General features: G+C 41.2%; 1 long non-coding RNA gene across 10 annotated transcripts in view; it reads right to left on the bottom strand.

Annotated features, from left to right (window-relative positions):
• LOC110742272 overlaps window positions 1-23,713 on the bottom strand; it is a 478,176-nt gene that overhangs the window by 307,013 nt on the left and 147,450 nt on the right. For all 10 annotated transcript variants that reach the window (XR_004181876.1, XR_004181888.1, XR_004181892.1 and 7 more), the window contains exon 2: window positions 18,951-19,067. This is a non-coding gene — a long non-coding RNA (uncharacterized LOC110742272). The remainder of the gene's footprint in view (window positions 1-18,950; window positions 19,068-23,713) is intronic.

Raw genomic sequence — 23,713 nt, 5'->3', positions numbered from 1 at the left:
CAGACTGCTTAAGAATCTCGTGAATGCTACGGAATTCTCCGCACAGCCCTCACACCTCCAAAGCATACATATAATTTGAGGGGATTTGCAAATTAAGCCCCCAAAAATCTATCCATGGATTCCAGGTTAAGAGCTACTAGAATGTTCATCTCAAAGACTTTCTAGCTCCAAAAGGATCCAGAATCCTAAAAAAGAGAAGGTAGTATTTTCCAATATTAAGTCCCAAGAAGAACCCAGAGACTCAATCAATAGAAATGTGAAAGGCAGTCACCTCCAAGACAAAGAAGACTCTGACAAAGTCTGGGACTCTCTGGAGGTAAGTGTCTCTCTGCAAAGAGGTTATTTATGTCCCTGAGCCTCGATCAGCTATTTGTGCAAGGCTGGTAGAGGGGAAGCATGTTTGCCTCGGGAGTTTATTGCAGGCAAATTATCCCTGGAAAATACTGCTGGGAAAAGTGCTGAACAAACAACATCTATATTTACACAGTTAGATGTTCATTAAAACAGAAAATGCCCATTAAATTTAGAGAGATGCTAAGTGCCAGATTCAAGAACAGACCAGTGCAGAAAAGTTGGCACAAATTTCTCCCCAGAGTGTACCAGGGATAAGTCAGGTTGCATAGCAGTAACTTTTCCCAGGTAACCCTCACTACAAGATTGTCAAGAGTACCTTGCAAGAAGTGAGTTGTCTTTTTTCCTGAGGAACATAATGAGAAGGTCAGAAAGTAGGATTTCAAGCAAGGACAGTAGCAATTACATCTGAACAAGGAGTTCACTCTTGATATTCCAATGGGCCCGAATGAAAGTCGTCATTTATTTTGACATTATTATTATTTTGACATAAAATGTAATCAAATGATATTCATGAGCCCTCTCTGTGAACTAAAAACCCATTTTCTGTGGATGTAGACTAGTTGAATCTTAGATTTGAGAATGTACAGAGAAAGGGGGAATTTATTTATCTCTTTCATTCTTATATAAAACTAGGCCAAGGGAGTTAGGTAATTTTCCCAAGGTCAAAAAGCCAAGTGAGATGGCTCCTAATTCCTAATCCATCAAGCCCTCACTATTGAAATTGGGATTCACAGAGCAGTAGTAGTAGCATCATCTGGGAGCTAGTTAGAAATGTGGAATTTCAGGCTCCAATCCAGTTCTGCTGAATCTTAATGCACATTCTAACAAGAGCCACAGTGATATGCATGCATGATAAAGTTAGAGAAGCACTGCACCAGGCCATAGTGCCTCCTTAAAGTGACCACTGTCTTCTCTCTCTCTCTCTTTTTTTTTGTTTTGTGTTTTTGTTCTTGTTTGACACAGGGTCTTGCTCTGTCACCCATGCTGGAGAGCAATGGCCCAATCTCGGCTCACTGCAGCATCTACCTCCTGGGCTCAAGCAATCTAGGACCACAAGTAGGCACCACCATACCTGGCTAATTTTTTTTATTTTTTTTGTAGAGACGGGCTCTCACTATGTGTCCCAGGCTGGTCTCCAACTCCTGGGCTCTAGCAATGCTCCCACCTCGGTCTCCAAAAGTGCTGGAATTATAGGAATGAGCCACAGCACTTGGCCCACTTTCTTCTTATATTGGTAGTTTGGGAAGCAAGGCCAAAGAAAAGAATAAGCATGTGGCAGATGAGAAGAGAGGTGATATAAATATATGATTTGGCAAGCTTGAGATACTTTGGGAAGGTAGAGGAAGGTAGAAAACAATGTGAAGCATGGGAGCTTTGGACCCTGACAGCATCACTAATCTTTGAAGCAAGTTAGAGAAGATTCTGGATTTAGGAGAAGACAAAACAAAAAAGAAGAGATAAATTTTCCTTTCTTTTCAGCAACAAATTTTCCTTTCTTTTCAGTTTCTCATACATGCCTTATTATTAGGAATACAAATGCATTTCAATATTAGACTTTAAGAAAAAACTAATGAGAAAGGTTAATGCCTGTTTGTTCATAATCCAACCCACTCCAAAACACAAAGAACTTGCTTTTTTCTGAGACTTGTAACTAATATTCAGAATGATTACTGTACTGTATGTAAAATCTACAGAGATGAGTTTTTCTTACCATTAGGTTTAGCGTAATTTCAGTTATAAGTAAGTTTTATTTTGATTCTTGATAAACAGATAATTCAAGTGTGATAGCTTCATTTACTTTTAGCTAATTAAAATCCAAATTCCTAAAAGCTGAACAAACCACAGAATTATTCTTACAGTATGAGGGATCTTAAAAGCCATCTCAGCCGGGTGCGGTGGCTCACACCTGTAATCCAGCACTTTGGAAGACTGAGGCTGGTGGATCACGAGCTCAGGAGATCGAGACCATCCTGGCTAACAATGAAACCCCATCTCTACTAAAAATACAAAAAATTAGCCAGGTGCGTTGGCGGGCCCCTGTAGTCCCAGCTACCTGGGAGGCTGAGGCAGGAGAATGGCATGAACCCAGGAGGTGGAGTTTGCAGTGAGCGGAGATCGTGTCATTGCACTCTAGCCTGGGCAACAGTGTGAAACTCTATCTCAAAACAAAACAAAACAAAACAAAACAACAACAACAACAACAAAAAGCTGATTCTTACAGTCAAGCAAGTACTACCTGAATCCTACAGACATCTCTGTTCATTGCTGAGTGCCAGAATCTAGCAGAGTGTTTGGCATTAGGTGGGTACCCAGTAAATATTTGCTGACTGAATGAATAAATCTCTAGCAAACTTTCTTCCAGCTCTTGAACTACGAACTCAGAGAACCCATTACTTTGTGGGAAAGATCTGCTTATTAGAAATTATTTCTTTATACTCTGCTAAATCCTACCTCTCTGCAATTCATATCTTGTCCCTTTTGTTCTGGCCAGACCAAAACTGCTTTCTTCTCCTACAGGACCTCCCTTCAGCAATAAGCAATTACAATGCCTTCTCAATCCATACATACATTACTTTTGTCTCTGTGCATAATGCAGGGTTGACTCGTAATAGATATGAAGTTCATGGTCAATTTTTGCCATAAGCCTCCTTTGACTTTTCATGTCTGCATCAAAGATTGATGGAAAACATATTCAAAACTCAATCCAGGAATTTTGAGTGCTTTGGGTTTCATGATGAATGGTTGATTGTTGTTTTGTATTCAAGACAATTGAGGCAAAGGAAAAACATGAATCGGCAGGGGATAAGTATTTTAAGATATTTCTGTTAAAAGGCTGCCCAGCCCCATTCATCTCTTCCTCTTCCCCGCTTCTACAGCTTTAGGCCCTGTTACAAAGAACCTCAGCAATTCCAATTCCCTGAGTTCAATTTTCAGGGCGGCATATTATGATTGATTTCACCATGGGCTAAGAGAGAGGGAAAATCCACTGGGTCTCCCTGTTGTGTCGACTTGGCCTCACTGTGAAGCCGCATTTATTCCAGCAGACAAGTACCTGACCTTCACAGATCTTTAGCACACTTAGCATTCTGCCCAAAATCACCAGCAAAGCATTTCACCTAAGAACTTCATTACAGCTGAGAGAAAAGAACCATACATGTGTTCTGGGAGGATTTCAAAGAAAACCTGGGGAAAAGAGGGGTGGATAAAAGAGGGAAGGAAACAAGGCAGAGAGGGAAGGCAATGATTAAAACATGCAGAAATGAAGGGAGACGGTAAGAACAGAAGAGGGAGCAGCACAAAAATGGGGAGCTTTCAGAGACTATGGAGGTAAAGGAAAAAGAGGGAGCCACAGTCTAAAAAAAAATGGAGAGTGATGAAGCCTCCAGTAGAGAGAGGCGAGGGGGGAAAGGTGAATGGAGAAGTCTGTAGTATTTTCCAACCTTCCACATGAAATCAACACTGTCAGCATGTGAAAAAGTAGAACAAAAAGTTTGTAGTTATAGATAGCACCAAGACCTTTGGAATTTCTTGATCAAAAATCAAGACCCACATAAATCATCTACCTAATCTTTCATTTTTTTATAGGTGAGAAATCTGAATCTTAGAAAAGGGAAAGTTCTTAACTCTGCTAGCAGCTGCTTGGTACCAGAGCCGAGATAATAAATGCCTCGCCTAAAAAGCTGTTTGACAGAATTTATGGTCTTTTTCTAGCCATTCTGAAAATGACAAAAGCTATGTGCCACGCCTACATAAAAATTATTTTAGAAAATAAACTATTGCCACATACAGTGACTAACTTATTGCTGTACAGAACCAGATGCTTCCTTATAACAGTCATGATACAGGATGCAGATAAAAAGAACTACCTACCACCACCACCCTCTTTTCCTGTATACCTAATCCAGCAGAATGAACATATCAATCGGAGATGGAAATAGTCCTATAATAAGCAATAATTTCCCCTTCCCTGATCTTTAGTCAGCTAACCATTAGGCCTTCTAAATATGATGGCTCAGCAGGAATCAGCTAATGATCCTTTTTTTTTTTTCCACCTGAAGATAAGCAGCTCTGCACTATGCTAGGAAATCTCATTTAGCTCTATTCAGGGAAATTGAGGTTGCATGAAATATAAGCCTCCTTTGGCACATTTTTTAAAAATGAAGCATTTTTTAACTAAGTTTAATCACAATGTTGAATATCAGCATTTCCGCACATAGGTGTAGCTCCTACCCACTCCTTTGAACAAACATTTCTTTTAATCTAATCTGAAATCTTTGAATGCAGAATTAAATTTCACCCTAGCTAATCAGGCAAACAAAAGCTGCTGTTGAGACAAGGGATAAGATAAATATCTTTCTCATAAGCCATAACCATTTGCAGAATTTCTCACCCAAGAGATGCGGGTTGATTTTTTACTGGTAGATTTGATATAGTTACATGTAGCGTTTCAAGGATTGTTTTATAGAAGTTATTTGCTTCAGTTTAGTAGGTAGAAAACAAGCAATAGTAATCTTCTGGGTCAAAGTGCTTCGGTAGATGAGCTATTTCCCCAGAATCACCTAGAAAACTCCTACCTCACAAGAAGTCATTTTATGTCCATATGTGCTAGTGGATATTTTCTTATTCCCCTCCCCACTCCTCCCACACAAAAGGGTTAGTGCAGAGATGAGCAAAGTTTCCTGTGATGGACAGGATAATAAATATTTTAGCCCTTGCAAGCTATACACTCCTTGTTACTACAACTCATCTCTGACATTGTAGTTCAAAAGCAGCTGCAGTATACAAGTAAATGGTCATGGCTATGTTCCAGTGAAATTTTCTTTACAAAAACAGTCAATGGACCACATCTGATCCACAGACCAGAACACAGTTTACTAATCCTGGCCTAAAAACATTAGCAACTTCTTAAACTAGATCTCTATAGACCCATAAGGCAGAAATCACCAAATCTCACATTTGGAAGGACCTTTACACAGGGGTCATACCAACAGGGGTCATACTTACCCAAATTCGATTCTACATGCTGTAAGTTCAAAAAGAGAAAGGGAAAGAGAAAAAACTTAACAATTTCAAGAGCATAGGACATTAACCTACCATCCCATTTAGTTGAACTTATGCCCTGGTGCAAGAGAGAGACCGGAAGTTAAGGAGTGAAATCTCACGTTTCAACAACAATTCACAGTTCCTAACTCTGGATTCTCTGGAGTTCCTCAGGAGCTCTGGAACTCTCTGGAACTTTCCTCACATGGGGGTTCTGCCCTACAGAGAGGAGTTCTTGCTGTAGTGTTTAAAGCTGCCATATTACTTTCTTACTATAGGGCTCATAAACTACTTCATCTGGTGTTCAAATAAAGTAACAGCAATCATATCCAGCCTGGAAGGGAAAGGAGAATCACTGAACCTGCTGAGAGCATTTATAGCCCCATAATGGAGTCTTCTTGAGGGATTTTTCAAAAGTAATTCTGACTACACACCATTTTATCCTTAAACATACTCTTCAAAACCTTATTCACCTTGGGATTCAATGCCAGTATACCTAGCCCAGCCCTACTCAGTCTACTCAATGCTTTCAACATCTCTACCACATCCCCACGTGGTCACTGAGCCAACATAATGAGACAATCACCATAATAGGAAGCTAATGACTTCTGGAGGCAACATGTTCCTCTTTGAACCACGTCATTAGGAATTTCTTCCTCAGACTGTGCTGATATATCTGTCCTTCCAAAATTTTGCATGTACTATAGATAATCCCCACACAGGATGCAACTGTCCCCACTTGGCACAATTAAAATCTATGTCCATATACTACTATCTTGAAAATTCACTGATATTGCAATTTGGGATGAGGAAGACTGGGAGTTTCCTACATATGGGCTTGCTCCCTGGCCTGTGGACGTGTAGTCCTACTTGGTGCCTAGAGGTAAAGCAGAGTGGTGATGAATAGGGGCCAATGAAGTTCTGCTTGTTTCAGTTGATGCCATGCCTGAGCCACTGATTTACTTGTTATAAGAAATGCATCACTTCAATGGGTACATATTTATAACAGTGGATTTCACTTGCATATCTTTCATATTTAAATTTTAGCCTCTGGAGATTTGGTTTACTGATTTATAGGTTTAAATATGAAGAAAAAAACTTTAGTGAATTCTGCTGCTAAACAAATACCTTAAGATTAGTAATTGTTATAATAATTATCTCAACTTTATTTTTATTTATTTTTTGGGGGATGGGGGTCAAGGTCTCACTCTGTCTCCCAGGCTGGAGTGTACTGGCGCAATCACAGTTCACTGCAGCCTTGATCTCCTGGGCTCAACCAATTGTCTTGCCTCAGCCACTCAAGTGTGCCACCATACTAGCTAATTTAAAAAAAAAAAAAATTGTAGGCTGGGCATAGTGACTCATGCCTATAATCCCAGCACTTTGGGAGGCCGTGTCGGGTGGACTGCCTAAGCTCAGGAGTTTGTGACCAGCCTGGGCAACACAGTGAAATTCCATCTCTACTAAAACACAAAAAATTAGCCAGGTGTCGTGGCGTGTGCCTGTAGTTCTAGCTACTCGGGAGGCTAAGGCAGGATAATTGCTTGAACCGGGGAGGCAGAGGTTGCAGTGAGTAGAGGTTGCAGTGAGCTGAGATTGCACCACTGCACTCCAGCCTGGGCAATAGAGTGAGAATCCATCTCAAAAAAAAAAAAAAAAGTTGTAGAGGCAGGGTCTCGCTATGTTGCCCAAGCTGGTCTCAAACTCCTGGGCTCAAGTAATTCTCCCACCTCATCCTCCTAAAGTGCTGTAATTATAGGCATGAGCCACTATGCCAGGCTTCAACTTTACTTTTAAGAAGCAACAGTGATACCACTATGAAAACATGCACTGGGAAGTTTGGGCATGCTTTTGAATCATCATAGCTGGGCTGAGGAGTATATGGCTGCACCAGACAAAAGGAGATCCATCTCTTCTGTTCTTCGGAGCTCAGGGAGGTAGCAACCAGATAGGACTTGAATAGGAGACCCCTGATATTACCAGGTTCCACAGGCTTTAGCTGTCTCCCTGTGCCCCCAAACAGCCAACAAACTCTTTCTGCTCTCTTCAAAAGTGACAGAGTATCTCCTCTGGAACACCAAGGGGACAAATGGCCTTCACACCTGAAGTCCAATGTACAGCCTGCTTCATCACACTTCAACAGAGGATAAACATCTGCTGGGGTCTCATCTTTTAGAATCACTGTTCTCAAGAAACAGTATAGCATAGTCTGTCAGTCTGGGGGTTTCATGCAACAGAGGACAAGCAAAGACTTAACTGTATACACACACATACACACACACACGCAAATATATATTTAAACACATATAAAGAAATATATAATGAATATAAATATATATATCAATGTATAATAAACATTAAAATATAGATATTTATACATGTAAATATGGAGTGCTGCTGCTAGTCTGGGGTGCTTCTCCCTACAGGGAAGAAGAAAAATATAAATATACATACACACTATATATATATACACACACACACACACACACACACAAGTACACAGAGCAGGGGTGTCAAATCTTTTGGCTTCCCTGGGACACATTGGAAGAAGAATTGATTTGGGCCACACATAAAATATGCTAATGATAGCTGATGAACTAAAAAAAAATCTCATAATGTTTTAAGAAAGTTAATGAATTTGTGTTGGGCCACATTCAAAGCCAATTCAGGCTACATGCAGACTGTGGGCCATGGGTTGGACAAGCTTGACACAGCGAAAAGACACACTAGGACAGATTAGACAACTCCAGGCATAACTGACCTTCCCATGTAAGCATGGTAAATAGCTATTTCTATCAACTCAAAATTCTCCTCTACTCGCTGGATGGTTTCTGAAATCCTACTAATGGGAAACAATGACCTTTGTTCCCTAATTCAGTTCAAGCATTAATATGATGAAAATACAAGCATTCATAATCTAACCTCAATATCTAAATAACCAATATTCCCAATATGACTATGAGCCACAAAGGTGAATGAAGATTAGGAGCATACAGAAGCACTATACTGGGGAAGGGAGCAGTGCAAATAACACAGAACTGGAAAAATTGTAATGTTTGAAATGAACTTAGAAATTTGCCTGGCACAAAGCAGTGAGAGATAGGAAAGGATTTATTCAAGAAGTCACTTTCTGAACAGTCTAGAAGAGCAGTCTGGTTTTTTGTTTGTTTGTTTGTTTGTTTGTTTTTTGAAACAGGGTCTCACTCTGTTGCCCAGGCTGGAGAGCAGTGGTGCAATCTCAGCTCACTGCAACCTCCACCTCCCAGGCTGAAGCAATCCTCCCACATCAGCCTCCCGAGTAGCTAGGACTACAGGCACATGCCCCAACACCCGGGTTTTGTTTTTTGTTTTTTGTTTTTTTCTTTTTGTGGTGTCTCATCATGGTGTGCAGGTTGGTCTCACACTCCTGGGCTCAAGCAATCTGCCCCTCTCGGCCTCCCACAGTGCTGGGATTACAAGCATGAGCGACCATGCCCAGCCCAGTGTGGTTTCTAAAACAGAAGTGACAGTATGTGGATCAGCTCCGTAACTTATCTCATACACGAGCTTCAATACAAATAACTTTTACTTCTATAAATCAAACTGTCCACACTTGGCTGGACCAATGCTTCATGCAGCCCAAGGCCGTCCTGAGGCTAGTAACAGCCATTACTTCAGCCCACCTTCTGCACCCAGCCCCACCTCTCAAACAAAACCCCAGACACTTAACTCCAACAGCACTATTGAGTAATATCATTGTTACTGATGGACTCATGGATAGACAGAAGAAAACATTTTTAGAATCCCTTATACATCCCTAGTCTCTCTCCCTGGCACAGATATTTGAAATCCTATCACCTTGCAGTCTCCACTCAACACAATAAAAGCTAGTTGTTTAGCATAAGCTAAGCAAAAAGCCTGGTCCTGAACCAAGCCCTATTCTTCTGAGAACTGCAAGCAAGCTCTCAGAACCCTGCAAAGTTGCAACTACAATCACTTTATCCTCAAAAAGTTTAATAGATACATTTATCAAAATATCATGTTGTACACCTTAAATACATACAATAAAATTTTTTAAAGTTGTTTGAGCAGAAACATATATCTGATCAATTACTTGAGGATTTTCTTTTTTTGCTTTTTTAGAGACAGGATCTAACTCTGTTGCCCAGACTGGAATGCAGTAAGCAATCACAGCTGACTGAAGCCTCGAACTCCTGGAATCAGCAGCACTGCCACCTCAACCTCCCAAGTAGCTAGGACTACAGGCATGTGCCACTATGCTGATCTAATTTTTTATTTTTATTTTTTGTAGAGTCAGGATCTTGCTATGTTGCCCAGGCTGGTCTTGAATGCCTGGCCTCAAGCAATCCTCCCATGTTGGCTTCCCAAAGTGCTGTGATTACAGGTGTGAGCCACAATGCCGTGCCTTGTAGATTTTTTTTTTTTTACTGTATTTCCAGTTTTTCCTCTGTTCATTGGCAGAAGAATTCCCTATAAATAAAAAATATATTCAAGCCCTAAAAAATATTAACTTTCTTATTTACCATTTTCATTTTCACTTTTTGCCTATGAATTTCAGTTAAAAACTAGTGTTACTTCCTTATTTCAACATAACTACATTACCATTCACCTTCTTTGTATAGTTATTGTAAAACATATTCCATTTCTGTATGTTACACTCAGCAAAAATGATTGTATAGAAATTATTGTTGCCTACTTTGGACAACAATCCACCCATTCATTCCTTCGACTTGCAAAGAGTCGGGCAGTTGGGGCTAGTGACCCAAGTCTAGTTGAGCACTGTAACATGGACTACGGCAGAATTAAATGGAATGGCACAGCACCAAACCTAGACTGAGAAGTCCAGAAAGGTTTCTCAGAGGAGGAGGTGACTCCTGAGCTACATGTGGTAGAATGTGTGGAGGTATCCAAGAAGTGGGGCAGAGCTACTCCAGAAAGAACTGATGGCATGGAGAAAGGCATGATGGAGGATTCTGGGTATGAATTAAAGTGTTTTTATTCTCCTTCACAACCATCACATAAAGTGACTCTAATCCTGTGGAACATAACCTCACCAGGAACCCACTAGGAAGCTCCACCTATCAGTGGAACTTCATTAATGTTTCATTTATTCACTTAACATTTAAAGAATTACCACTCCAGCATGAATAATAAGATAGTTAACACTTATTGGGCACCAACTATGTTCCAGTCACTTTGCATACATTATTTCATCTGATCTTTGCCACAAACCTCCAAGCTGGAGACTATTATCTTTGTTTTATAGATGAATCAATGAGTTTCATTGCCATTAAGTGAGTTATCAAAGATCACACAGCTATGAAGTATCTGAAATAGAATTCAACCTCTCAGTCGATCTGTCCCCCAAACCTGGGCTCTTTTGAGGCCTCCACACTGCCTCATTCATCTATTCAAAAAAATATTTCTTGATTGCCTACTGTGTGCCCTCTGCTGAGGAAAACAGGTCCGTAGACTGAGAATTTTTAAATAAGAATTTTCTAAGAACTGCATTGTAGGAAAGAAAGATGAGGATGCTCACCAGCCAGTATCTGGTCAACCACTACATCCCAGTTCCAGAATACATCAAAATTACAGCTTTTTTTGATATATGACTGCAACTTGAAGTAAGACCCTCTCTGAAAATTGTCATATGGTCAGCAAGGAAGGAGGTCATTGTAAACTCAGGTAAGGGAAAACTGCTGAGGCTCAGCAGAGAAAGGAGATGTACCTTTTAGTTTTATGTTGGCAGACTTCAAAAAGGCAATTTGAAAGGAACACAGGTGACATTCATTCAAAGGGGTGCACAGGGTTTGCTGAGGAAGACATTAGGGACCTATCATCTTGTTGAGACATCAACCTTCTTTCTATAGCTCCTGACATGAGGCATGCTTTTGTGATGGAGGGCTGAGTGTCTCACCCCTGCAGGCCAGTGCCTATGCCAAGTAAGGCACTGTGCTTGGGTTCATGTAGAGGAAGGAAGCCCTGTGGTATTAATGATGTGAAACAGGTATGGTAGATATTTGCTGCCTAGATTCAGAAACTCTTTCCATGTTTGAGGAATCTCCACTTAATGAGTCCTAATGAGGGAAGGGGAGCAAAAATTCCTCCTTCATAGGAATGCAAACTGCTAGGTACTTGTTTTTCCCAGCTCCTTTAGGCATGTGATGTTCTCATGTCAAACAGCTTTGAAGCGAAAGGAAGGAGATAAGGGACCGCTCCTACCCTCCTGGCAGCAGTAAGTTACAGAAAAACCACATTCATGGTGAGAAAATAGCAGCAGTACAAACTTTAGCAGCAGTCCAAGATTTAGTGGTGGTGGCAGCGATTTTCTCTTCAGGTCAGTTCTATGATGTGATTTGGGGCTCAGCTTTAAACCTGGCTCCTAGCCTTCACAACAAATCTCAACAAATCTGTGTGTTTCCCAACATTAATTTAGTAAACTTTCATGCTTAAGCAGCCAGAATCAGCCTCTGTTGATTACAGATACGAACCCTGTCAGTCCGAAGCATCCCTTAGCCTCTTCTTGTAACATCACACCATTTCCGGAGGGGAACTGCCCTAATATCAAATTAAACCCAGGACCAAAAATCAATTTTCCCATCATAGAGGCTCCCCAAGACCTTCCCCTCCACAGATACTCTTCATAATCAAACACCAAGCTAATCATGGTGTCTCTTTCCCCTGAACACAGTAATGACTCCAGGTATAACACTTGACCAAAGTTGGGCCCAGCAGTCTAGTTAGGAATTTTGGGATTTTTTTGTTGTTTTTTTTTTAATCTGAAACTAAGAAAGAAACCTTGCACACCACAGTACAAGAGTAACTTGGCTTATGAAATTTAAAGTATAAAATAGCAAAATGCCATTGCCTTCCCTCCACCATAAAGTAGCCTGGTCCTTTACATCTGACTTAAGGGTTCCTGCAGAACAGAAGAAAGGAGTCATAGGAATTTTAACCTAGCCTGTCTCTCAGATTTGACAAATGAAAAACACAAGGCCTGCAGAAGGAAAACAACTTGCAACAGGTCACACAACTTTCATAAACCGGAATGAAAATTTTCTCCATCTCCTGCCAACACTCCTGCACTCTTTCTATCCCCTACCACGTTTCAGCCTTGCAGCACTAATTAGTACCGAATCTAATGTTATATATGTTTGCTAGAATGAAGGCTCTGTAAGAGCAGGTGTTTTCTGGTTTGTTCCCCACTATATCTTCAGTGTATAAAACAGTATACACTACAGTTCTTCCTAAACAAGGGGGACAGAAAGGCATCTATCAATAATTGCTTTTATTCCAACAGAAGCAGACTCTAGAATTGACCATTTCTGCCTTGTCACCAAGCTAAAACCTATTTTGTTTTCTGGGTGCTAATCCCACAAGAATGATATTTCTATATTCAAGTTATATATCCCATGCTGTATTTTGTATTTGCACTCTCTGGGTCTAGCAGCCCTGCCCAGGTTTTTCCCTGAGTGAGGAAGTTTAATAGACTATAGAAAAGCATTTATTTCATTTAACCTATTGCCCTAATTGCTAGGTAACCCAAGAGAATGCAATCCAATGGAGTTCAACTCAAAGAGTATATCTCAGTAAATATTTTACATAAATTAATACTTTTTTCCTAGTTCCCAGTGACTAAGTGCAAACTTGAATGAGTAATGCTGCTGATTATAAAATGCATGTGTCTTCATATGCAAATGCATGCCATCATTAAAACATTTTCACAGCCTTTCTTTTTTTTTTTTCAAAGTTGATCCAGAGAGAAGCCTTGAACACATCTGTCTGCATCTTTGAGTACCTATAGGACCCTTCAGTGTCTGGAGACTAACTTCTTACCCTTCATCCTCCTGACTATGAAGTTAATCAATAATCCCTTTGCTCTCAGGTGTGCCCACCCCATTTAATTGCTTGGTGTTTGGTCTTATCACAGGGATAATTCATAGAATACAAGGTTATTTAGCATTACAGACATCTCCAATTCAGAATTCTCACTTCTCTAGCTCACTGCTGGGCCAGTTTTTCACATGTGCTGGTCATGTTCCTTAAGTTAGCAACCACTTCAGGGAAGAGGCCTTTACCTTCCCTCCTCACTTAACATAGTATTAGCCCTTGACAGTCACTTGAGGCTGCTTTCCAAGTGGTTGTGCATTATCTATAAGTTTATGATGGAATATTTATCAACATTACAGCTATTTTATTCTGTTCCATTTCATGTAGAAAGTGATTTACTTCTTTTCCAAAAATATTTTTAAATCAATAATTCTCTTCTTAGTTTTATATCACAATATTTTACCCTCAGGGTCACTTTCTCAGAATCACATATTATTGAAAGGGCAAGAGTTGACTTCTGGGTCATCCTGCTGTAATGAGCCCATGGATTTCCTCTTCCCTGTGTTCTTCTCTCTAATCATCAGAGTGATTTACATCTTGTTTCCCTTATAGCTCTCCTTATCTCTATATGCTTCTTTATTTATTCCTTTTTCCAGCATAAGGCAATCAAGACTTTTAGTTCTTCCCATAGAAATGAGACAGACAGGCATCTATTAGTAACTACTATTATTACAAGAGACATAGGTTGTAGAAGTGACCACTTCTACCCTGTCGCCAAGTTAAAAATGATTTAGCCTCTGGGTGCTAATCCCACAAGAATGATACTTCTATACTCAGTCATAGATCCCATACTGTACTTTGTATTTTCAGTCTCTGAGTCTGGCAGCCCTACCCAATATCTGGTGTGAGCAAGTTTAATATATTACAGAAAAGCATTTATTTCATTTAAACTAGTGCCTTAATTGCTAGACAACCCAAGATAATTCAATCCAATTGAGTTCAGTTCAAAGAGCATCTGCCCTGTGCCAAGCATTGTACTCGGCATCCTTTGCAATTATCAAGAGGCCAAAAACACAGTCTCTGTCTTCAAGGAGCTTATTATATTCTAGATGATTAAAAGATAAACATAAAGATATGAGGCAGAATGCAGTAAGTTACAATGGAGATATAAACAAAGGTTTTGTATAGTTTCAAAGTTCCTCTTGTATTGATTTCTAGTTTTATTTCATTGTGTTCAGATACCTGATATGATTTCAATTTTTTTGAATGTTTTAAGACTTGTTTTGTGAGCTAACATGTGGTCTATCCCTGAGAATGATCCATGTGCTGAGGAGAAGAATATATATTCCCCAGCCATTGGATAAAATGTTCTATAAATATCTATTAGGTCCATTTGTTCTATAGTACAAATTAAGTACAATGTTTCTTTGTTGATTTTCTGTCTGGATCTGTCCAATGCTGAAAGTGGGGTGTTGAAGTCTCTAGCCATTGTTGTACTGGGGTCTGTCTCTCTCTTTACCTCTCATAATATTTCCTTTATTCACTCAGACTCATAGATAGATAGAGATGTGCTCATATATATCTGGGTCCTCCAGTGTTGGTTGCATATATATTTACAATTATTATATCCTCTTGCTGAATTCACCCCTTTATTACTATATAATGATCTTGTCACTTTTTACAGTTTTTATCTTGGAATCCATCTTATCTGATATAAGCATAGGTACTTATGCTCTTTTTTGGTTTCTGATTACACAGAGTATCTTTTTCTATCCCTTTATTTTCAGTCTATGTGTGCCTTTATACATGAAGTGTGTTTCTTGTAGGCAACAGATCGCTGAGTCTCGTTTTTTTTGTTTGTTTTTTTATCCATTCAGCCACTCTATGTTTTTTGACTGGAGAGTTTAGTCCATTTACATTCAGTGTTATTATTGATAAGTATTGTACTGTGTCTTGAAAAGTTGTTGTAGTTATTTTTTTATCAGTTCATTTTTTCATCTTTTTACTTAGATATGAATAGTTCATACACCACAATTACAGTATAATAATATTCTGTGTTTCTCTGAGTACTTACTATTACCAGTAAGGTTTGTACCTTCAGATAAGTTACTCCTATCATGTTGTTGTTTTCTGGTTGTTTTGTGGTCTTCTCTTCCTTCTTTCCTTCCTTCTTGTCTTCCTTTTAGTGAAGGTGATTTTCTCTGGCAGTTATGTTTTAATTTTTTGTGTATCCATTGCATGTTTTTTGATTTGAGGTTACCATGAAGCTTGCAAATAATATCTTATAATCCATTATTTTAAACTGAGGACAACTTAACACTGATTGCATAAACAAACTAACAAACAAGCAAAAGAAAAACATAATATAAACTCTACATTTTAACTTAATTCCCCCCAGTTTAAAACTTTTTTTTCTATCTTATTGTACTATGTCTTGAAAAGTTGTTGTAGTTATTTTTTTTATCAGTTCATCTTTTCATCTTTCTACTTAGATATGAATAGTTTATACACCACAATTACGGTGTAATACTATTCTGTGTTTCTCTGTGTACTTACTATTACCAGTAAGGTTTGCACCTTCAGATGACTTCTTATTGTTAAATAACATCTTTTTTAAATCCTTTTCGGATTAAAGAACTCCATTTAGCATTTCTTAAAGGACAGACCTGGTGTTGATGAAATCCCTCAGCTTTTGTTTGCCTGAGAAAGTCTTAATTTCTCCTTTATGTTTGAAGGATATTTTCACTGGACATACTATTCTAGGGTAAAAGTTTTTTCCCTGAGCACTTTAAATATTTCATGCCACTCTATACTGGCCTATAAGGTTTCCACTGAAAAGTCTGCTGCCAAACATATTGGAGCACAATTGTATGTTATTTGTTTCTTTTATCTTGCTGATTTTAGGATCCTTTCTTTACCCTTGATATTTGGCAGCTTGATTATTAAATGCCTTGAGGTAGCCTTCCTTAGTTCAAATCTGCTTGGTGTTCTTTAACCTTCTTATAGTTGAATATTGATATCTCTCTCTAGGTTTGGAAAACTCTCTGTTATCATTGCTTTGAATAAACTTAATACCCCTGTCTCTTTCTCTACCTCCTCTTTAAGGCCAATAACTCTTAGATTTGACCTTTTGAGGCTATTTTCTAGATTTTATAGGCATGCTCTATTCTTTTTTTTTCTTTCTTTCTTTCTTTTTTGAGACAGAGTCTCACTCTGTCACCCAGGCTAGAGTGCAGTGGTGGAATCTCAACTCACTGCAATCTCCGCCTCCCGGGTTCAAGTCATTCTCCTGCCTCAGCCTCTCAAGTAGCTGGGACTACAAGGGTGAGCCACCACACCCAGCTAATTTCTGTATTTTTAGTAGAGACAGGATTTCACCACATTGGCCAGGCTGATCTCGAACTCCTGACCTCAGATGATCTGCCCTCTTTGGTCCATTCTCTTTTATTCTTACTTCTTTCATCTCCTCTGCCTGTGTATTTTCAAATACTCTCTCTTCAAGTTCACTAGTTCTTTCTTCTGTTTGATCACTTCTGCTATTAAGAGACCCTGATGTATTCTTCAGTATGTCAATTGCATTTTCAACTCCAGAATTTCTGCTTGATTTTTTTTAACTATTTCCATCTCTTTGTTAAATTTATCTGATAGGATTCTGAATTCCTTCTCTGTGTTATCTCAAATTTCTTTAAGTTTCTTCAAAACAGCTATTTTGACTTCTCTGTCTGAAAGGTCACATATTTCTGTCTCCTTGGAATTAGTCCTTAGTCTTTTATTTAGTTTGTTTGGTGAGGTCATGTTTTCCTAGATGGCCATGATGCCTGTGGATGTTTTTTAGTGTCTGGGCATTGAAGAGTTATTTATTGTAGTCTTCACAGTTTGGGCTTGTTTGTACCCACCCTTATTGGGAAGGCTTTCCAGGTATTCAAAAGAAATTGGGTATTGTAAACTAAATTTTTAGTCATTACAGCTGTATCTGCTTTAGGGAACACCCCAAGCCCAGTAGCACTCAGACTCATAGAGATACCACCTTGGTGGTCTTAGATAAGATCCAGAAGTGTTCTGTGGATTACCAGGCAGAGACCTTGTTCTCTTCCCTTACTTTCTCCCAGACAAATGGAGTCTCTCTCTTTATGCTGTGCTGCCTGGAGCTAGGGGAGGAGTGACACAAGCACCTTGTGGCTACCAACACTGAAACTACACTGGGTCAGACACAGCACTGGATCTTGCCCAGTAACTACTACCTGGCTACTACCTATGTTTGTTCAAGGCCCTCTACAATCAGCACTTGGGAAAGCCAACTAGGCTTGTGTTCTTCCTTTCAGGGCAGTGAGTTCTTCCAGGCCCTTGATGGGTCCAGAGATGCAGTCTGGTAGCCAGGGTCTGGAATTGGAAACCTTAGAAATCTACCTGGTGCTCTACTCTACTGGCTGAGTTGGCATACAAAACGTAAGACACAGTCCTTCCCACTTTCCCTCCCCTTTCCATGTGGAGTGGAGTCTCTATCCATGGCTGTCACCATTACAGACCCACAGAGAGTACTGCCAGCCTACCACCAATGTTCACTTAAGGCCCAACAGCTCTTCTTCAGTCAGCTTTTGGTGAATGCTGCCAGGCCTGACACTCACCCTTCAGGGCAGTGGGTTCTCCTCTGACCTAGGGCAGGTCCAGAAATGCTGCCCAAGAGCCAAGACCTAGAAGCAGGGACCCCCAAAGCCCATTTGGTGCTCTACCCCACTGTGGCTGAGCTGGCACCTAGGCTGTAGGACAAAGTCCCCTTTACTCTTCCCTCTGCTTTTCTCAAGCAGAAGGAGTCTCTCCTCATAGCCACCACAGCTGGAAATGTGCTGGGTTACACTGGAAGCCAGCACATCTCAGAGTCTCACTCAAGGCCCATAGAATGTATTACTGGGCTACCACTGCTGATTATTCAGGGCCCAAGGGCTCTTTAGTCAGCAGGTGATGAATCCTGCCCAGGACTGGGTCCTTTCTTCTTTCAAGGCAGCAGTGTCCCTTCTGGTGTAGGGTATATCTAGCAATATCATCTGAGAGCTAGGGCCTGGAATGGGGGCCTTACAACTCTGTCCAATGCCCTATCCTGTTGTGGCTGAGATGATATCCAAGTTGCAACACAAAGTCCTCTTTACTCCTCCCTCTCCTCTCCTCAAGTGGAAGGAAGGAGTCTCTTTTGGAGGAGCAAGCTGTGCTACCTGAGGCTGGGGGAGGGGTGGTAAAGCACTCCCTTGGCTGCCCTGTCTGGTGTCTCACTAGGTTGCTTATCCCCCACATCCACTGGCTCTGAGCCCAGCACACGGCTAGGACTTGCCCAGGAGTTGCAGTCCTTGTGGCCTAGGCAGACTTTCAAATTTATTTTAGGACCCTAGAGCCCTTTACCCAGCAGTGGCAAGGCTTGTCAAAACTCAAGTTCTGATTGCTGAGATGGGTAATTCCCCTTTGGCTAGGGCCTGTCTATGCTCCCTCCATGGATATCAGCCGAGTTCAGCCTGGTGTTGCTTTCCACTGTGACAGCACAGCACTGAGTTTCAACGTAAAGCCCCTCAGTCACTGCACTGTCCCTCCCACAAGCATACAGATTCTCTTCATGCCATGTGGCTGTTGCCAGAAGGATGGGAGTGAGGTGGTATCAGCAATTCAAGGCTGTCTTTCCTACCCTTTTCAATGCCTCTTTCAGCAATATGAAGTTAAAACCAGGTACTGTGATCACTCACCTCATTTTCTGTTCCTATGAAGGTGCTTTTTTGTGTGGATTGTTGTTATGTTTGGTGTTCCTGTTGCAGGGACAATCAGTGGAGGCTTCTATTCAGCCATCTCACTATGCCTCCCTCCTAAAAAAAAAAAAAAAAAAAGGTTTTGAAGGTAATGAAAGAAAAATGAAAAATGTAGACTGTTTCACAGAGCTACAAACTCACCACATTAGTGCCCACTGCTGGCACTCTAAAAATGTAAAGTTATTATTTAGCCCAGCTGAAGGAAGAAAAATGCCCCGTATGGATCAAAAACCTACAGATGTCTGATGTAAAGTCACTGGGTATCGAACTAAGCAGCAGCGTGAAAAAAAATCACTGTCTACTGCTACACCTAGGAAATGCAGCCTCCACTCTTCTCCCAGTAGATTGCTAGGGTTTCCAGGTCACTGCACTTAGTTCATTGAATAGAAGAAAAACAAAAACACTCCAACAACCAATTATCTCTCCTTGTTTTCATTGTGCCAAAAAGAGGCTTAATCTTCTTGCCTCTTTTTAACCTTCCTTTTCATGAAGATGAGAGAGAAAGAGAGAGAGAGAGAGAGGAGGGAGGTAGGGAGGGAGGGAACGGAGAATGGGAATTTATAAAGACTTTATAAAGATGTAAGAAAATCTCTCCAATGTATCTCTCAAAGACCTATTACAGGACCTTTCTTCTATCTCTTTGGTGACTTTTTAGTTTTCTTGTACTGGCATCCAGGATACTTTCCTTGGACTCATTTTCTCCAACATTTCTGTAAAGGAACAGTCTTCCAGCTCCTCTGTATGAGAGGAAATCGAAGCCTATGAAAGGTAAGTGCCATGCTCGAGGTCTAGAGTAAGTGGTGCAGAGTTAAAACAACGTCCTGGGTTTCCTAACTGCAGCTCCATGTTCTTTCAATTCTACCAGTCCACATCACAAAGGGAGATCAAGATGTATCGTTAAGTTTGATCCTGTTTCTTACTTTCCAACATCAGTCTTCTAATAGACAGGCATCATCTTGTATTTTTCTATGAATTACCTTGGAAAGGAGTGGGGAAGACCATATATTTTCCATTTCTATGGCCCTGCCCTGGAACACACACAAGCCTGTATTGAGAATCACCTGTGAGAAGCCAAACAATAGTCAGCAAAACTGTTAGAACCACTGGCTATTTGATGAATAGCTTGATGGTAGTGATTCCCTCCTCAAGTAGGGGACAATAAATGGGTAACTTGTTCCCCATATTCATATAGATAATAGCTCCAGCTTTGGCTAATATGTCCCTCCCTAATAAGGGTGTTGAACTTTCAGGTGTAACAAGAAAGGCATGTGAAAAGAGCAAAGTCTCCCAATTACAACTGAGGAGGTGGGAGAAATACCTGGTTACAGGTTGTCCCAAGATTCCTCGTATGGTAATGGACCTTGAGGACAGCTGTTCAGGGCAGGAGATTAACACTGAGAAGGTCACACCAGTGTCCAGGAGGAAGTCAATTTCCTGGCCCTCAATAGTTAAACATACCCGGGGCTCAGTGACAGTGATGACATGAGCTGGTGCTTGCCCCAGGTACCCTCAGTCCTGTTGTTAGATCATCTGGTTGGGGGCTTCTGGCCCAGAGAACCTTTGTCCTCTGGGGCAGTGTGCCTTCCAGTGATTGCCTTGGCATAGTGGAGATGGGCAAGGGGGCAGCTTGTTTCTTGTTGGACAATCTTTTTTAAGGTGTCTTTGCAAACCACACTGACAAAAAGCCCTACCAGGCAAGTGGCCTGCTCCATTTTCTGTCCTCTCTGAACCACCAAGATCTGTTTGCCTGAGGGCCATGACTAAGCCTGCAGCCTTTCTCTGATCTCACTTTTCCTTTTGGGCCTGTTCCTCTTGGTCCCTATTATAGAACACTGAGGTTGTCAGGTTTAATAATGCCTCCAGATTTTGTTCAGGGCCCAGGGCTCACTTTTGAAGCTTTCTTCTGATATCTGCGGCTGATTGGGTAATAAACTTATCTTTAAGGATGAATTGACCCTCGAGTGAGTTGGGTGACAGGGGAGTATATGTTCTTAAGGCCTCCCATAGCCACTCGAGGAAGGAGGAAGGATTTTCTTCCTTTCCCTAAGTTATGGTGGATATCATTGAATCATTCATGGGTTTTTCCTAATTCTCTTTAGTCCTTCTAGAACACAGGTCAACATACGTTTGCAACTCCATTCCCCATGACCCGAGTCGAGGTCCCAGTGGGGATCCATATTGGGAAAGGCTTGCTGACTGGTAGGGAATTTGTCCCTTCCTTCGGCTGTCATTCTATCATTTACTTGACTAAGATACCAGGTATCTCCAAACTCTCGGGCTGCAGCTACAGTTGCATTCTTTTCATTAAAGGCCAGGGTTTGATCTAACAATAGCATGACAGCTCTCCAAGTGAAATTGAAGGTTTTCCCTAGACCCTGTAGGGCATCTATATACCTATCAGGATCATCTGAAAATTTCTGCAGGTCTACCTTGGTCTGCTTTAAATCAGAGAGAGAGAAGGGGATATGTACCCAAGTTGGGCCAAATTCCCCTCCTTCTACAGCTTGAAGGGGACGTAACCGATAGCCCGGGGGGTTTTGTGGTCCCTTGGAGATTTATTTGCTTTTTTCCTTCTGGGTGGGGGAGATTAAAGGAGGCTTATCATTAATAGGAAGGGGAGCTGTAGGAAGGCCAGGATATGGAGGTAAGCTGGGATGTAGATTGCAAACTTTGCATAGTTGTGGATTATCTTTCAACAAAAAGAAGGCTTGGACATAAGGTATTTCACTCCATTTGCCTTCCCTCTTACAGAAAAGGTCAAGCTGCAGGATAGTATTGTAATTTACACTTCCCTCAGGTGGCCATTTTTCCCCATCACAGGGAGAATATTGGGGCCAGGCCGTGGTGTAGAAAAAAAATGAGCCGCTTCTTTTTCAAGGTTTGTGGGCCAAATGGTCCCAATGTCTTAGGATGCATTTCAAGGGTAAGCCTGTTGATGCCTGAGTGTTTCCAATCTGAAAGAAAAAACTGCCCACGGTTTTAGTTTGTTTTCTCCCCCTGCCCAAGAACCCACTATGGTCCCTGGACCCTGCTGATCGGAATAGTTGTGCTCACCAAAGCAGCAGCAGAAACACTAGTTTTCCTCCTAGACCACAAAGAGGACTGAGGAAGGTCAGATTTAGTGGCCTTTACCGATGCATTCTTGAAAACCTACACCCTTGCCTTTCCTCTTAGACCACAAAGAGGATCAAGAAAAATCAGATTTAGTGGCCCTTACTGATGCATTCTTGAAAACCTTTTAGAATCCTAAGCATTTTCCCCTGTTAGTATTGGGACCTTACCCTTGTCCTATAAAGATGATATGCCTCAAAATGGAGTAGAGGGCCATACCCTGAGGGAGGGAAGGGATCTCCAGGGTTGGAAGAGTGATGCCTTTTGTCTGCACTTCTCAACATATGAATAGGAAGGATATAACTTCTGAGGCTTCCCATATCCTAGCTTCAGGAATAGCCTTCGTTAGGCCTACTAGTCTGAGAAGGGATCCTAAAATTCCAGATAGTCCCCTGCAACAGGACTTTGGGCAAAAATTATGTCTTTCTAATTGGTCAGACAAGGTGCCTAAAGAAGGGAACAGAGTCCAGAAATTTATACTAGAAATCATTCTTACTGGATAAACTAGAATAGCACCAGAGACAGCAAGTGGTTTTAGAAGCAGGACTAGCCTCGGAGGAGAGAGGCGGAAGGAAGTTTGTCAGACAGGCATTAGGACCCAGGAGGAAAGGGTCAGGATAGGTAGGATAGATGGGCGAGTCTCACTTGGGCAACATAACTTTGAGAGTTCTGCTCATGACTGCAGGGTCAACCAACATTTTGTCGGGACCCCAGAGCTGAATAGCTTTCCTCTCTGTTGACTCTCGGCTCAGCCCGGAAGTACAGGAAAAGCAAAAGCTGGTTCCAGGCAAACCAATGATCCCAACTCTGAAGAGTCAGGAGTTGTTAGAGAGTTCTTTCCCAGAAAGCCTGACACTGGTGTCTTTAGTCCCATGGCCGCACTAGTCACTTTTAACTGGCCAACAGGTGTCCGGTGTTTAGCCTCCTTACTCTAAGGAAAAACAGGACAGAATAGCAAGTGAAAGGGGTCCGACAGTACTCACCACGTGGTGATATCCCAGATGAGACCCTAAGATCTGTCTGGAGCTGGTTCCTTCCAGTGAGTTCATGGTCTCGCTGACTTCAAGAATGAAGCCGCGGACCTGCGCAGTGTTACAGCTCTTAAAGGTGGCATGAACCCAAAGAGTGAGCAGCAGCAACATTTATTGTGAAGACCGAAAGAACAAAGCTTCCACAGAGTGGAAGGGGACCTAAGCGGGTTGCCACTGCTGGCTGGGGTGGCCAGCTTTTAGTCTCTTATTTGTCCCCTCCCATGTCCTGTTTCTGTCGTATCAGAATGCTCTTTTTTCAATCCTCCCTGCGATTGGCTACTCTTAGACTCCTGCTGATTGGTCCATTTTACAAAGCGCTGATTGGTCCATTTTACAGAGTGCTGATTGGTCCATTTTGCAGAGCACTGAATGATACATTTTACAAACCTCTTGCTGGCTACAGAGCACTGATTTGTGTGTTTTTACATAGTGCTGATTAGCACATTTTACAAACCTCTTGCTAGCTACAGAGTGCTGATTGGTGTATTTTACAATCCCCTTGTAAGACAGAAAAGTTCTCTAAGTCCCCAGTGATCCAGGAAGTCCAGTTGCTTCACCTGT

This window comes from Papio anubis, chromosome 2, assembly GCF_008728515.1.
Source record: "Papio anubis isolate 15944 chromosome 2, Panubis1.0, whole genome shotgun sequence".
Lineage (NCBI taxonomy): Eukaryota > Metazoa > Chordata > Mammalia > Primates > Cercopithecidae > Papio > Papio anubis.
This window is presented reverse-complemented; position numbering and strand designations above follow the sequence as displayed.